The sequence below is a fragment of the Rhipicephalus microplus genome, chromosome X (genome assembly GCF_043290135.1).
Source record: "Rhipicephalus microplus isolate Deutch F79 chromosome X, USDA_Rmic, whole genome shotgun sequence".
In the NCBI taxonomy this organism is placed as follows: domain Eukaryota; kingdom Metazoa; phylum Arthropoda; class Arachnida; order Ixodida; family Ixodidae; genus Rhipicephalus; species Rhipicephalus microplus.
The window spans coordinates 6251288-6266577 of NC_134710.1; the positions used below are offsets into that span (position 1 = coordinate 6251288).

Below are 15290 nucleotides of genomic sequence, written 5' to 3' on the forward strand. Positions count from 1 at the left end.
ACGCTCATTTTCGGCGTCGATCATGTTCCCTATACGCTTTGCCAGCACCTGGTAAAACGAGGGCCCCACTCACTAGTGACGGAGATACTGACCAGAGGAGAAAGACTCTTCGCAATCGCTGAATGATGCGTGGCTAATGTAAAATGGCGGCAGGCACTGGTTGTGTGTGAGGGGGAGAGCAGGATGCGTGGCTAATGTACAATGGCGGCAGACACTGGTTGTGTGTGAGGGGGGGAGCAGGAAAGGAGGCAGTGGTCGGTAAGAAGTAAAACTTGGGGACTACAGTTGAACCCTTATAGCTAGGAATGTTACCCCATTAGTCTCGGGGGGTGAATGGCCCGCTGCTGTGTCTGTCTGTCTGTCTGTCTGTCTGTCTGTCTGTCTGTCTGTCTGTCTGTCTGTCTGTCTGTCTGACCTGTTTGACCTGGCTCTCTGTCTGACCTGACTGTCTGACCTGTTTGACCTGACTGTCTGACCTGTTTGACCTGGCTGTCTGTCTTACCTGGCTGTCTGACCTGTCTGTCTGTCTGTCTGTCTGTCTGTCTGTCTGTCTGTCTGTCTGTCTGTCTGTCTGTCTGTCTGTCTGTCTGTCTGTCTGTCTGTCTGTACAGAGAGTTAGCGGTAGTGTCCCACTTGTGTATGAAGTCCTTCGTCCCATCCGCCAAGGATTGCACAGGACAGGCGAAGCACTGGAATAATCAGGGGGACTGAGCATGTACGCTGTTTAAACATAGGGGAGTGTTGTCGACTCCTCCTTTCCAAGAGTACATGTTTGTCGCCTCACGAGCATTTATTTTGCAAGAATGACACACTGCGGTCAACAAAGGCCATACGGCCTTCTATATCAGCTTATGTTATCCATTAGAAACAGAGGTATTGTCTTTGTCATCAGTTTTCGCTATCCAGAGCCAGCTGTTGCTGTGGAGCCAGACTTGGATGCCACATCTAGGGCACTCCTCAAGTACGTCGTACCCTTTGGTGAGTTCTCCCCGCCACACACACCACGACGGTCAAGTGCATGGTTATGGTGTTGGTCTGCTGAGTCAAAGATCGCGGGTTCGAATCCCAACCTCCATTGCCGCATTTCAATAATTCTCGGAGCCCTGGTGCTGTGCGATGTCAGTCACAAGATGGTGAAATTTTCGAAAGCCATCCACTACGGCGTCTCTGATGACATTATCATGGCTCTGGGACATAAAACACTACCCGTCAACTGGGAAGTTTTTTATAGCGCCAAAACAAGAATCGTCATCCGGCGTGTTCGCGCTTGTTCAAGAAAACTTTGCTCTCACAAATTCCCCGTCCGGAATCGAACGCCAACTACATCACGCTGATAGCGCGCTTGTTTTCGTGCTATCTCCATGGCCCGCGAATGCTGGGCACGTGCAGATAACACGAAGACGTGCACGCGAGATCGATGACGATAATCGTTGCTGGCCAAGAAGACATTACGAATGTTACGGTAGTGCTCTGTTTTTCGAGCGAAAGAAACTCGAGAAGGAGCTGCAGTTGTGCTTGTCCGTATTGCTGTCTGACAACATTATAATAGTTTGACCACAGTAAGCCGTTGTGGGAAGCAGAGGCTGGAGTTAGGCTCTGTTTGAGTCGTAGTTACCGATTACCGGTTCCTCCCGTTTATGTTATGTCGAAATTCGCGTGGACGTGTATGCTCGGTGCAACTTGTGAACATGGTGCCCGTCAGATTTCACAAACAGCGTAATACCTTCGTTGCGTCGCCACAACGAACATGGGTGGTACTACAGATTGCCTCCGCCTGCCATAATGGGAAACATCGTCGGGAAGGGACGTAAGTCTCATTAAGTATTGCGTTTTACGTATACGAGCCGCACGCAAGTCGACTTTAAACGTAACTATGAAATTGATTAAAATAGCTCAGTAACTCAGAAGTTGATGGTGCGCTCCCGTGATATAAACAAGAACAACAATAGTTAGGCACGCTCGCACGGTTATAGTTAGCAGAAACAGGCGAAGTTTGTGTTGTCGGTTCTTGTTTTGTTTTCTGCGTGTGTGCTTACGCCTACGAGCATAGCGCATAAGTTCTTCACTAGCAAGGTGACCCGAAAAAAAAAAAAAAACGTTCGCCGCTCCTGTCGGCATGATGTGCCACATCATGCTCAATTAGGATGAGATCCTAGCGCACAGTCTGTCACACAATACGCCGGCCCACGCGAGCGTATCAGCAAAATGTCTTCTCTTGCTATAGCTACGCTTTTCTAATCTGCTTTGTACAATACGCAAGGCGCGATGCCCGAAGAGGGGAAAGCGTACAGTAGGAATCGGACTTGGACTTGTCTGGAGCGGCAAAGCGCGTGGATGATGCGCGTGGATGAGCTTACTCATTTCATGGCCCTGTTACCTCTTTGTCCGCGACCGAGGTGGTTGCGCCACCTATTTGCGTACTTGCGAACTGAATTTGCGGGACTACCTTTCTCATTTCACAGTGTGGTTACCGCTTCGACCACGACCGGGGAATTCGGGAACCCGAATGGGCATGCAGGTGTCACGCAGCTGCAGAACAGCTTCTTTGTTAAAACTATATTCTACTTCACTAAAGTTAAAAAATTTAAGGAAGCTATTCAGCAAGCCTGGGTATGGGAAGACAGCAGTGTCAGCTCAACGCGTGACTTCTTGTTGCAAGAAGATTGTTATAACAAAAAGACGCCAAAGGGACAAAAGAAGACGTGCGCTAACTTCCAACTGAGTTGGAAGATAGCGGTGGTCTTCTTTTGTTCCTTTGCTGGAAGTTAGCGGTTCTCGCGCTATAACAAACGTGATGCCACACCAACTAGCCCAAACCGCCACGCTTCTTGCTTCGATACCACGCAAGGAATGAGACTCCAAGAATTGATGGTTCCATTGGTGCCCTATAGCCTTTGTAACGCGCTTGCTTGGCGTAGTCCAGCCGCTCACGAACGAGGTTCGAAAACCGAACACCGCAAGTACTAAAGAGTAAAGACTAGCGCACGCTGTGACGCTTCGGTCACTGGACGGCACCACCGTGAACTAGTGTTGGAAGTGCAGCAGGGTGAATCGAATGGACCTTTAGCTCTCTATGGATGTGCCTCCGAGAGCATGAACGTGGACAAAGCCGTCCGTTTAACAAACACGCACAAAACTTCAATTATAAACGAAAACTAAGAAACACAGGTAAACACTTAAAAAGTTTACTTCACGCGTTGAAAGACTTTTAATTAGAAGCAATGTGATTGTCCAAAACCTTTAACAACAGAGCATAGTTCGGACGCGGCTGAGCGGTGAAGCAGAGAAAATTGTAAGTTCGGTCTCGCCAATTACGCTGGCTTGACGTAGGCTCACTGGTGACAACAGGAAAACGCTGGTGGTTGAGCTACCCCGCTTCTACTGTTTTCCTTTGCTCATTGCAGTTGCGGGACGGCTTTATGCTCTCCCACAGTAGAGTACCCGGTACTCTAAATCGTCACCCCTTTGTCTAACTCCCCTATGGCACACAGCTCGGGCCCGTAGCCATCAAGAAACGTTGCCCGTAGCCCGACTGCTGCTGTTAAGGGCTCGTCAGCCCTTAAGTCCGCAGGCGTTGGGCTGTCGTTCATGGCCGGTGAGCTACGGTCCTCTTAGCAGAAACGCGATGGCAGGAGGCCTCGGCTGGTTGAAGTCTTCGTGGCTCGGGTCCACAACCCGACGGCCCACCTTCAGCGCCCGCTCCGGTGGCAACCTTCCACTCGTCTCGTTCCCCTAGCTCGAACTCCCGTGCTGTTCTTTGGCCTAGGCATTCTCTGGACCTCGGGTGAAGGTGCTCGGTGTATTTCACGATTGACGGTCGTCCGCGACGTGCTCTTTTGGACGACCGCTCACTGATCGGGGTCCAGTCCGAGAACTTTTGTAGTTGTCTCCCAGTCTTTACTTCTCTCTATCTCTTGCGATTCCGCCTGATCTTTTTGTGAAACACTAATGAGGTGTCCCACTTTGCTAGAGACAGCAGCGGGGTTCATTCTTTCTTTAAGACGGTAGTCTTGAGGTACTTTAACGCGAAAATTTTGGTTTGTCTGATGGTGTATGTACAACGATTCAATCACCCGGCGAAAGTTTAGGCCCGTGCTAAAGACCCACTAAAATTGATCTGGTGGCATGCATTCATACTTGTGAACATTGTAAATTAAAAAGCAAATATTACGCACATTTGAGGTGGTTGACCATAACTACAGTGGCGAGCTTCCGCGGCGGTTACCAGCAGCGCAAATGTTATGAAAAGTGCTGTTGTGGAACGCGCCCACGCGCTGCCTTCCGTGGTATCTCGGTCAGTGGCTTTGTGACGGAGCATAGAGTTCTTTCTGAACGATGAGCGACGCACAGAGGACAGTGAGACAGAAATTCGGTAAGCAGTGTCAGAAAACTACAGAAAATGTGCTGTCAATTGTACCTATAGCGCACACTGGGACAACCATAGATATGCATGTTACGCATTTACTAGTATTGCAAGAACCACCTTTTATGCATTACCACACAACTTTATCCATGAATACTATTAGGTCGATAGCGGGCTGCCCAGTGATGTTGATTTTTTAAAGATCCAATGACATTTCCATAACGTCTAAAAGCTGCTGCCTAATAACTGCGTTTTACACGAAATCCTTTATGAGATCCCAACAGGCGTTTCTGGCGCCGTTGTGACCGCCATTATAGCTCAGTGGTAGAACATTGGACGCGTTATTCAAAGGTCGCAGGTTCGGATCCTGCCCTATGGACGTTATCTTTTCGCTCACTTTTCTTTGTTTACATTTATACAATAATAACTTCTAATAACATCCCCTATACTTTCCCTAACAACATTATCTGTTAGTTCTCAATAATATTGCGTCTGAGAAAAAAAAATGAGCCCTTAAATTCACACTTTCCTTGAGAATAGACCAAGGTAACTTAAGTGAGAGAGCGCCAAGAAAAACTGAAACCGGAAGTGCTAACCCGATGAAGGCAAAGAATATCAGGACCACATCAGGATTGAACTCGAGCATTCTACGTGGGAATGAAGTATTCTTTTACCAATCAAGGCTTGATCATGAATTTGAAAAAAAAACATATGCAGGCGTAATGTTGCTTTTTTTCTTCGTTCAGCGAACTGGGAGCGCAGAGAAAACACAAAGGACGAAGCGAGGAACCACACAACACGAGCGCTCAAGGTGGGCACGAGCGCTCAAGGTGGTCATTTTCTTATCACGCGTTACTTTGCCCCGCGGATGGGGGAGAATTTAAGGAGGGTCAGATGCTTGTGCGCGCGCTCATATGCTTTGGCGGAGAAAATCATGTGCCTTCGGCTTTCACTGGAACGATTGCGCTAGTTGGCGGGCCCACAAAGGTCACTTCGGTCTCTGCACAGGCCCCGTTTCCGGAAAGAGTGCGCGAGGTATAACAACTGGGACGCTGGTTAGTTTGCGCTCATCTGTATATCTGATTACGTTTCGTGCATCATTTTTAGGGGCGAAGCTCCTTAAGGCGTGAATCTGTCCATCTTCGGCGTATGTATGTAGCCACCTCTAGCTTAGTTCTTGCATTGTTTGTTAGATGGCATGGCTACCTCTAGTTTATTTCTTCCATTGTTTGCTAGATGGCGGGGATCATTGTAATAAAATAGGGTGCCTTGATGGGCGCGCCCCCGCTTAGGGTGGAGCCACTCTTTCACGGAGCAGTTGCCGCCACAACCGGTTCTCGGGGAGCTCCGACGCCATTTTCTTGCTTTCCGCTCGCGCCCACTCTCTCGCTCGATACGGAAAGCACCACTCTTCACGCCGTCTTTGCGCAGAATACCTGGGTGCTGCGTTCAGCAATTCAGTAACAGCGCTAAACATGGCTGCAGAACGTTTTCCTTTCCCCGTGACCCAAAAAAGACGGCTCCTATGGACCGCTAAAATGAAGCGGGACAAGTGGCAGCCGACGAACCATACCTGTATATGCAATGTGAGTACCTGATTCGTAGCCGTGTGAAATACATATGCCAGCGTGTCTGCACCACTCTTTCTAAGACGCAGACTTGAAATTTTATGTGTTCAGATTGGTGGCAACGTAGCCTCTTACAGCGGGGACCAACATATGGAACCTCCAGTGCATTTACAGCCCTTTTTTTTTCACCTGATATAATGAACTAAGGCACAGGCTTGGGAAATACGATCAATCTTTCTGAACCACGAGGGCTGTAGCTATCTGCAGAGCATCACGCTTATTTTAAAAAAATTGTTCACTACCTATCTTTGCGCCTACATAGCAGTGTGAGGAGTAAATCTGAGAGCTCAAAACATGTGAAGCGCTGTGGTTGTGTTTCGCAGTGTTGTTTATAAAGGTATTTTATACGTTATGTCGTGCAGGAAAATTATTATGCTATTTTGACAGTTATTCTAGCTTATCATGTTTGTAACGGAAGTTGGTGAAATAATTTAGGAGAATTGCACTTCTATGTTATGCTCGTGTGCGGAAGTCGTGCCGTATTCGTGCAGTTTGTTCGATTGCATTGATTTGTCGTACTTTGTTCTTATTGCTCGAAGGAACAAATCACGTATATTAACAACGTCAATTTTCCGTACAGGCTCACTTTGAAGAATGCTGTTTTGAGCAAAAGCGGGCAGATGGATGGAAGAAGCTGAAGCCAAATGCTTTACCAACGCTTTTCCCATTCAAAGATAGGCACTTTCCACCGTGTGCAGTGTCTTATTCAGTATGAGGGCTCACCTTCGTTACCAAAGTAATGGCGGGCGCTCGAAAACACATAATATAATATATATATATACATATACATACATACATATATATATATATATATATATAAAATAAGGGAAAGAAGTGTATACCTAAGGGCTCGTTTTTCCGTGTTTTTAACACAATAATAATGAGATATAACAGACAGTAATGCCAAGGAATGTACAGGGGAAGTTATTAACATTAATGGAATGTAAATAAGAAGAAAGAAAAGTGGATGAAAAAACTACCAACTGTAAGCAGGAATCGAACCTACGACCTTCGAATTACGCGTTCGATGCTCTAACCACTGAGCTATTACAGCGGCACTCCCTCCATCCACTTTTTTGGGTTTATCTGTGAATTTAGAAGTAGGAGCGACAGTCAGCGCCATCTATAAGCCAAACAACGAGTGTGAAAACACTCTTATGCGCATGTTTGGCGTCACGTAGCACGTGAACTTATTATGAGCGGGCAGCTGATTAATTGTCCCTCTTATACAACCTAAACACACCAAGTCTGCCAGTACGAGACCCTCGTTCAATGAAATAAGGGAAAGAAGTGTATACCTAAGGGCTCGTTTTTCCGTGTTTTTAACACAATAATAATGAGATATAACAGACAGTAATGCCAAGGAATGTACAGGGGAAGTTATTAACATTAATGGAATGTAAATAAGAAGAAAGAAAAGTGGATGAAAAAACTACCAACTGTAAGCAGGAATCGAACCTACGACCTTCGAATTACGCGTTCGATGCTCTAACCACTGAGCTATTACAGCGGCACTCCCTCCATCCACTTTTCTGGTTTATCTGTGAATTTAGAAGTAGGAGCGACAGTCAGCGCCATCTATAAGCCAAACAACGAGTGTGAAAACACTCTTATGCGCATGTTTGGCGTCACGTAGCACGTGAACTTATTATGAGCGGGCAGCTGATTAATTGTCCCTCTTATACAACCTAAACACACCAAGTCTGCCAGTACGAGACCCTCGTTCAATGAAATAAGGGAAAGAAGTGTATACCTAAGGGCTCGTTTTTCCGTGTTTTTAACACAATAATAATGAGATATAACAGACAGTAATGCCAAGGAATGTACAGGGGAAGTTATTAACATTAATGGAATGTAAATAAGAAGAAAGAAAAGTGGATGAAAAAACTACCAACTGTAAGCAGGAATCGAACCTACGACCTTCGAATTACGCGTTCGATGCTCTAACCACTGAGCTATTACAGCGGCACTCCCTCCATCCACTTTTTTGGGTTTATCTGTGAATTTAGAAGTAGGAGCGACAGTCAGCGCCATCTATAAGCCAAACAACGAGTGTGAAAACACTCTTATGCGCATGTTTGGCGTCACGTAGCACGTGAACTTATTATGAGCGGGCACCTGATTAATTGTCCCTCTTATACAACCTAAACACACCAAGTCTGCCAGTACGAGACCCTCGTTCAATGAAATAAGGGAAAGAAGTGTATACCTAAGGGCTCGTTTTTCCGTGTTTTTAACACAATAATAATGAGATATAACAGACAGTAATGCCAAGGAATGTAAAGGGGAAGTTATTAACATTAATGGAATGTAAATAAGAAGAAAGAAAAGTGGATGAAAAAAACTACCAACTGTAAGCAGGAATCGAACCTACGACCTTCGAATTACGCGTTCGATGCTCTAACCACTGAGCTATTACAGCGGCACTCCCTCCATCCACTTTTTTGGGTTTATCTGTGAATTTAGAAGTAGGAGCGACAGTCAGCGCCATCTATAAGCCAAACAACGAGTGTGAAAACACTCTTATGCGCATGTTTGGCGTCACGTAGCACGTGAACTTATTATGAGCGGGCAGCTGATTAATTGTCCCTCTTATACAACCTAAACGCACCAAGTCTGCCAGTACGAGACCCTCGTTCAATGAAATAAGGGAAAGAAGTGTATACCTAAGGGCTCGTTTTTCCGTGTTTTTAACACAATAATAATGAGATATAACAGACAGTAATGCCAAGGAATGTACAGGGGAAGTTATTAACATTAATGGAATGTAAATAAGAAGAAAGAAAAGTGGATGAAAAAACTACCAACTGTAAGCAGGAATCGAACCTACGACCTTCGAATTACGCGTTCGATGCTCTAACCACTGAGCTATTACAGCGGCACTCCCTCCATCCACTTTTTTGGGTTTATCTGTGAATTTAGAAGTAGGAGCGACAGTCAGCGCCATCTATAAGCCAAACAACGAGTGTGAAAACACTCTTATGCGCATGTTTGGCGTCACGTAGCACGTGAACTTATTATGAGCGGGCAGCTGATTAATTGTCCCTCTTATACAACCTAAACACACCAAGTCTGCCAGTACGAGACCCTCGTTCAATGAAATAAGGGAAAGAAGTGTATACCTAAGGGCTCGTTTTTCCGTGTTTTTAACACAATAATAATGAGATATAACAGACAGTAATGCCAAGGAATGTACAGGGGAAGTTATTAACATTAATGGAATGTAAATAAGAAGAAAGAAAAGTGGATGAAAAAACTACCAACTGTAAGCAGGAATCGAACCTACGACCTTCGAATTACGCGTTCGATGCTCTAACCACTGAGCTATTACAGCGGCACTCCCTCCATCCACTTTTTTGGGTTTATCTGTGAATTTAGAAGTAGGAGCGACAGTCAGCGCCATCTATAAGCCAAACAACGAGTGTGAAAACACTCTTATGCGCATGTTTGGCGTCACGTAGCACGTGAACTTATTATGAGCGGGCAGCTGATTAATTGTCCCTCTTATACAACCTAAACACACCAAGTCTGCCAGTACGAGACCCTCGTTCAATGAAATAAGGGAAAGAAGTGTATACCTAAGGGCTCGTTTTTCCGTGTTTTTAACACAATAATAATGAGATATAACAGACAGTAATGCCAAGGAATGTACAGGGGAAGTTATTAACATTAATGGAATGTAAATAAGAAGAAAGAAAAGTGGATGAAAAAACTACCAACTGTAAGCAGGAATCGAACCTACGACCTTCGAATTACGCGTTCGATGCTCTAACCACTGAGCTATTACAGCGGCACTCCCTCCATCCACTTTTTTGGGTTTATCTGTGAATTTAGAAGTAGGAGCGACAGTCAGCGCCATCTATAAGCCAAACAACGAGTGTGAAAACACTCTTATGCGCATGTTTGGCGTCACGTAGCACGTGAACTTATTATGAGCGGGCAGCTGATTAATTGTCCCTCTTATACAACCTAAACACACCAAGTCTGCCAGTACGAGACCCTCGTTCAATGAAATAAGGGAAAGAAGTGTATACCTAAGGGCTCGTTTTTCCGTGTTTTTAACACAATAATAATGAGATATAACAGACAGTAATGCCAAGGAATGTACAGGGGAAGTTATTAACATTAATGGAATGTAAATAAGAAGAAAGAAAAGTGGATGAAAAAACTACCAACTGTAAGCAGGAATCGAACCTACGACCTTCGAATTACGCGTTCGATGCTCTAACCACTGAGCTATTACAGCGGCACTCCCTCCATCCACTTTTTTGGGTTTATCTGTGAATTTAGAAGTAGGAGCGACAGTCAGCGCCATCTATAAGCCAAACAACGAGTGTGAAAACACTCTTATGCGCATGTTTGGCGTCACGTAGCACGTGAACTTATTATGAGCGGGCAGCTGATTAATTGTCCCTCTTATACAACCTAAACACACCAAGTCTGCCAGTACGAGACCCTCGTTCAATGAAATAAGGGAAAGAAGTGTATACCTAAGGGCTCGTTTTTCCGTGTTTTTAACACAATAATAATGAGATATAACAGACAGTAATGCCAAGGAATGTACAGGGGAAGTTATTAACATTAATGGAATGTAAATAAGAAGAAAGAAAAGTGGATGAAAAAACTACCAACTGTAAGCAGGAATCGAACCTACGACCTTCGAATTACGCGTTCGATGCTCTAACCACTGAGCTATTACAGCGGCACTCCCTCCATCCACTTTTTTGGGTTTATCTGTGAATTTAGAAGTAGGAGCGACAGTCAGCGCCATCTATAAGCCAAACAACGAGTGTGAAAACACTCTTATGCGCATGTTTGGCGTCACGTAGCACGTGAACTTATTATGAGCGGGCAGCTGATTAATTGTCCCTCTTATGCAACCTAAACACACCAAGTCTGCCAGTACGAGACCCTCGTTCAATGAAATAAGGGAAAGAAGTGTATACCTAAGGGCTCGTTTTTCCGTGTTTTTAACACAATAATAATGAGATATAACAGACAGTAATGCCAAGGAATGTACAGGGGAAGTTATTAACATTAATGGAATGTAAATAAGAAGAAAGAAAAGTGGATGAAAAAACTACCAACTGTAAGCAGGAATCGAACCTACGTCCTTCGAATTACGCGTTCGATGCTCTAACCACTGAGCTATTACAGCGGCACTCCCTCCATCCACTTTTTTGGGTTTATCTGTGAATTTAGAAGTAGGAGCGACAGTCAGCGCCATCTATAAGCCAAACAACGAGTGTGAAAACACTCTTATGCGCATGTTTGGCGTCACGTAGCACGTGAACTTATTATGAGTGGGCAGCTGATTAATTGTCCCTCTTATACAACCTAAACACACCAAGTCTGCCAGTACGAGACCCTCGTTCAATGAAATAAGGGAAAGAAGTGTATACCTAAGGGCTCGTTTTCCGTGTTTTTAACACAATAATAATGAGATATAACAGACAGTAATGCCAAGGAATGTACAGGGGAAGTTATTAACATTAATGGAATGTAAATAAGAAGAAAGAAAAGTGGATGAAAAAACTACCAACTGTAAGCAGGAATCGAACCTACGACCTTCGAATTACGCGTTCGATGCTCTAACCACTGAGCTATTACAGCGGCACTCCCTCCATCCACTTTTTTGGGTTTATCTGTGAATTTAGAAGTAGGAGCGACAGTCAGCGCCATCTATAAGCCAAACAACGAGTGTGAAAACACTCTTATGCGCATGTTTGGCGTCACGTAGCACGTGAACTTATTATGAGCGGGCAGCTGATTAATTGTCCCTCTTATACAACCTAAACACACCAAGTCTGCCAGTACGAGACCCTCGTTCAATGAAATAAGGGAAAGAAGTGTATACCTAAGGGCTCGTTTTTCCGTGTTTTTAACACAATAATAATGAGATATAACAGACAGTAATGCCAAGGAATGTACAGGGGAAGTTATTAACATTAATGGAATGTAAATAAGAAGAAAGAAAAGTGGATGAAAAAACTACCAACTGTAAGCAGGAATCGAACCTACGACCTTCGAATTACGCGTTCGATGCTCTAACCACTGAGCTATTACAGCGGCACTCCCTCCATCCACTTTTTTGGGTTTATCTGTGAATTTAGAAGTAGGAGCGACAGTCAGCGCCATCTATAAGCCAAACAACGAGTGTGAAAACACTCTTATGCGCATGTTTGGCGTCACGTAGCACGTGAACTTATTATGAGCGGGCAGCTGATTAATTGTCCCTCTTATACAACCTAAACACACCAAGTCTGCCAGTACGAGACCCTCGTTCAATGAAATAAGGGAAAGAAGTGTATACCTAAGGGCTCGTTTTTCCGTGTTTTTAACACAATAATAATGAGATATAACAGACAGTAATGCCAAGGAATGTACAGGGGAAGTTATTAACATTAATGGAATGTAAATAAGAAGAAAGAAAAGTGGATGAAAAAACTACCAACTGTAAGCAGGAATCGAACCTACGACCTTCGAATTACGCGTTCGATGCTCTAACCACTGAGCTATTACAGCGGCACTCCCTCCATCCACTTTTTTGGGTTTATCTGTGAATTTAGAAGTAGGAGCGACAGTCAGCGCCATCTATAAGCCAAACAACGAGTGTGAAAACACTCTTATGCGCATGTTTGGCGTCACGTAGCACGTGAACTTATTATGAGCGGGCAGCTGATTAATTGTCCCTCTTATACAACCTAAACACACCAAGTCTGCCAGTACGAGACCCTCGTTCAATGAAATAAGGGAAAGAAGTGTATACCTAAGGGCTCGTTTTTCCGTGTTTTTAACACAATAATAATGAGATATAACAGACAGTAATGCCAAGGAATGTACAGGGGAAGTTATTAACATTAATGGAATGTAAATAAGAAGAAAGAAAAGTGGATGAAAAAACTACCAACTGTAAGCAGGAATCGAACCTACGACCTTCGAATTACGCGTTCGATGCTCTAACCACTGAGCTATTACAGCGGCACTCCCTCCATCCACTTTTTTGGGTTTATCTGTGAATTTAGAAGTAGGAGCGACAGTCAGCGCCATCTATAATCCAAACAACGAGTGTGAAAACACTCTTATGCGCATGTTTGGCGTCACGTAGCACGTGAAGTTATTATGAGCGGGCAGCTGATTAATTGTCCCTCTTATACAACCTAAACACACCAAGTCTGCCAGTACGAGACCCTCGTTCAATGAAATAAGGGAAAGAAGTGTATACCTAAGGGCTCGTTTTTCCGTGTTTTTAACACAATAATAATGAGATATAACAGACAGTAATGCCAAGGAATGTACAGGGGAAGTTATTAACATTAATGGAATGTAAATAAGAAGAAAGAAAAGTGGATGAAAAAACTACCAACTGTAAGCAGGAATCGAACCTACGACCTTCGAATTACGCGTTCGATGCTCTAACCACTGAGCTATTACAGCGGCACTCCCTCCATCCACTTTTTTGGGTTTATCTGTGAATTTAGAAGTAGGAGCGACAGTCAGCGCCATCTATAATCCAAACAACGAGTGTGAAAACACTCTTATGCGCATGTTTGGCGTCACGTAGCACGTGAAGTTATTATGAGCGGGCAGCTGATTAATTGTCCCTCTTATACAACCTAAACACACCAAGTCTGCCAGTACGAGACCCTCGTTCAATGAAATAAGGGAAAGAAGTGTATACCTAAGGGCTCGTTTTTCCGTGTTTTTAACACAATAATAATGAGATATAACAGACAGTAATGCCAAGGAATGTACAGGGGAAGTTATTAACATTAATGGAATGTAAATAAGAAGAAAGAAAAGTGGATGAAAAAACTACCAACTGTAAGCAGGAATCGAACCTACGACCTTCGAATTACGCGTTCGATGCTCTAACCACTGAGCTATTACAGCGGCACTCCCTCCATCCACTTTTTTGGGTTTATCTGTGAATTTAGAAGTAGGAGCGACAGTCAGCGCCATCTATAAGCCAAACAACGAGTGTGAAAACACTCTTATGCGCATGTTTGGCGTCACGTAGCACGTGAACTTATTATGAGCGGGCAGCTGATTAATTGTCCCTCTTATACAACCTAAACACACCAAGTCTGCCAGTACGAGACCCTCGTTCAATGAAATAAGGGAAAGAAGTGTATACCTAAGGGCTCGTTTTTCCGTGTTTTTAACACAATAATAATGAGATATAACAGACAGTAATGCCAAGGAATGTACAGGGGAAGTTATTAACATTAATGGAATGTAAATAAGAAGAAAGAAAAGTGGATGAAAAAACTACCAACTGTAAGCAGGAATCGAACCTACGACCTTCGAATTACGCGTTCGATGCTCTAACCACTGAGCTATTACAGCGGCACTCCCTCCATCCACTTTTTTGGGTTTATCTGTGAATTTAGAAGTAGGAGCGACAGTCAGCGCCATCTATAAGCCAAACAACGAGTGTGAAAACACTCTTATGCGCATGTTTGGCGTCACGTAGCACGTGAACTTATTATGAGCGGGCAGCTGATTAATTGTCCCTCTTATACAACCTAAACACACCAAGTCTGCCAGTACGAGACCCTCGTTCAATGAAATAAGGGAAAGAAGTGTATACCTAAGGGCTCGTTTTTCCGTGTTTTTAACACAATAATAATGAGATATAACAGACAGTAATGCCAAGGAATGTACAGGGGAAGTTATTAACATTAATGGAATGTAAATAAGAAGAAAGAAAAGTGGATGAAAAAACTACCAACTGTAAGCAGGAATCGAACCTACGACCTTCGATATATATATATATATATATATATATATATATATATTTTCATGGCACTGCTACTGAGACCAGAGCCGTACGAAATACTAATAGTTATACCACCTCCATGATATTGTGATATATTTTACCATTGTCTTCTCTCCGTTACAATCTCTGTTTTCCCTTTATTATTATTACTATTATTGTTGTTGTTGTTATTGTTATTTTCTTTTTCTCTTTATCTATATTTTTTAACAATCACTGTTTCTACGCGTCCTCCCTCATACTTGCGTCACTTTTTCCGCAAATGGTCTTTTCCCAGAAAACTTCCAACACCCCACCTTTCACAGGGTGCCATTGCTGCGGAAAATCTCGATGCAAGGTATGCCCACAGATGGTCACAACACGTGAATCCAAAGCGAACTTCTCGGATTTCAAATTCTGCATAACTGAAAGCCTTAATTGTGACTCCAGTAACGTAATATACATGCTACATTGCAACATCTGCGGACAAGAATATATCGGCCAAACAGACACGTGATTTCGGCTGCAGTTCAATAATCAC

The 15290-nt window shown here is 43.9% G+C and overlaps 17 non-coding genes across 17 annotated transcripts; all 17 read right to left on the minus strand.

Annotated features, from left to right (window-relative positions):
* Positions 1-6972: 6972 nt before the first annotated feature.
* TRNAT-CGU (transfer RNA threonine (anticodon CGU)) lies at positions 6973-7045 on the minus strand. Its single transcript has one exon. It is a non-coding gene; the product is annotated as a tRNA-Thr (tRNA).
* A 383-nt stretch (positions 7046-7428) lies between these two features.
* TRNAT-CGU (transfer RNA threonine (anticodon CGU)) lies at positions 7429-7501 on the minus strand. Its single transcript has one exon. It is a non-coding gene; the product is annotated as a tRNA-Thr (tRNA).
* A 382-nt stretch (positions 7502-7883) lies between these two features.
* On the minus strand, positions 7884-7956 carry TRNAT-CGU (transfer RNA threonine (anticodon CGU)). The gene has a single exon. It is a non-coding gene; the product is annotated as a tRNA-Thr (tRNA).
* Positions 7957-8340: 384 nt separating this feature from the next.
* TRNAT-CGU (transfer RNA threonine (anticodon CGU)) lies at positions 8341-8413 on the minus strand. The gene has a single exon. It is a non-coding gene; the product is annotated as a tRNA-Thr (tRNA).
* A 383-nt stretch (positions 8414-8796) lies between these two features.
* Positions 8797-8869, minus strand: TRNAT-CGU (transfer RNA threonine (anticodon CGU)). The gene has a single exon. It is a non-coding gene; the product is annotated as a tRNA-Thr (tRNA).
* A 383-nt stretch (positions 8870-9252) lies between these two features.
* On the minus strand, positions 9253-9325 carry TRNAT-CGU (transfer RNA threonine (anticodon CGU)). Its single transcript has one exon. It is a non-coding gene; the product is annotated as a tRNA-Thr (tRNA).
* Positions 9326-9708: 383 nt separating this feature from the next.
* TRNAT-CGU (transfer RNA threonine (anticodon CGU)) lies at positions 9709-9781 on the minus strand. The gene has a single exon. It is a non-coding gene; the product is annotated as a tRNA-Thr (tRNA).
* A 383-nt stretch (positions 9782-10164) lies between these two features.
* TRNAT-CGU (transfer RNA threonine (anticodon CGU)) lies at positions 10165-10237 on the minus strand. Its single transcript has one exon. It is a non-coding gene; the product is annotated as a tRNA-Thr (tRNA).
* Positions 10238-10620: 383 nt separating this feature from the next.
* On the minus strand, positions 10621-10693 carry TRNAT-CGU (transfer RNA threonine (anticodon CGU)). The gene has a single exon. It is a non-coding gene; the product is annotated as a tRNA-Thr (tRNA).
* A 383-nt stretch (positions 10694-11076) lies between these two features.
* TRNAT-CGU (transfer RNA threonine (anticodon CGU)) lies at positions 11077-11149 on the minus strand. Its single transcript has one exon. It is a non-coding gene; the product is annotated as a tRNA-Thr (tRNA).
* Positions 11150-11531: 382 nt separating this feature from the next.
* On the minus strand, positions 11532-11604 carry TRNAT-CGU (transfer RNA threonine (anticodon CGU)). Its single transcript has one exon. It is a non-coding gene; the product is annotated as a tRNA-Thr (tRNA).
* A 383-nt stretch (positions 11605-11987) lies between these two features.
* TRNAT-CGU (transfer RNA threonine (anticodon CGU)) lies at positions 11988-12060 on the minus strand. Its single transcript has one exon. It is a non-coding gene; the product is annotated as a tRNA-Thr (tRNA).
* Positions 12061-12443: 383 nt separating this feature from the next.
* Positions 12444-12516, minus strand: TRNAT-CGU (transfer RNA threonine (anticodon CGU)). Its single transcript has one exon. It is a non-coding gene; the product is annotated as a tRNA-Thr (tRNA).
* A 383-nt stretch (positions 12517-12899) lies between these two features.
* Positions 12900-12972, minus strand: TRNAT-CGU (transfer RNA threonine (anticodon CGU)). Its single transcript has one exon. It is a non-coding gene; the product is annotated as a tRNA-Thr (tRNA).
* Positions 12973-13355: 383 nt separating this feature from the next.
* TRNAT-CGU (transfer RNA threonine (anticodon CGU)) lies at positions 13356-13428 on the minus strand. The gene has a single exon. It is a non-coding gene; the product is annotated as a tRNA-Thr (tRNA).
* A 383-nt stretch (positions 13429-13811) lies between these two features.
* Positions 13812-13884, minus strand: TRNAT-CGU (transfer RNA threonine (anticodon CGU)). Its single transcript has one exon. It is a non-coding gene; the product is annotated as a tRNA-Thr (tRNA).
* A 383-nt stretch (positions 13885-14267) lies between these two features.
* Positions 14268-14340, minus strand: TRNAT-CGU (transfer RNA threonine (anticodon CGU)). The gene has a single exon. It is a non-coding gene; the product is annotated as a tRNA-Thr (tRNA).
* Positions 14341-15290: the final 950 nt, after the last annotated feature.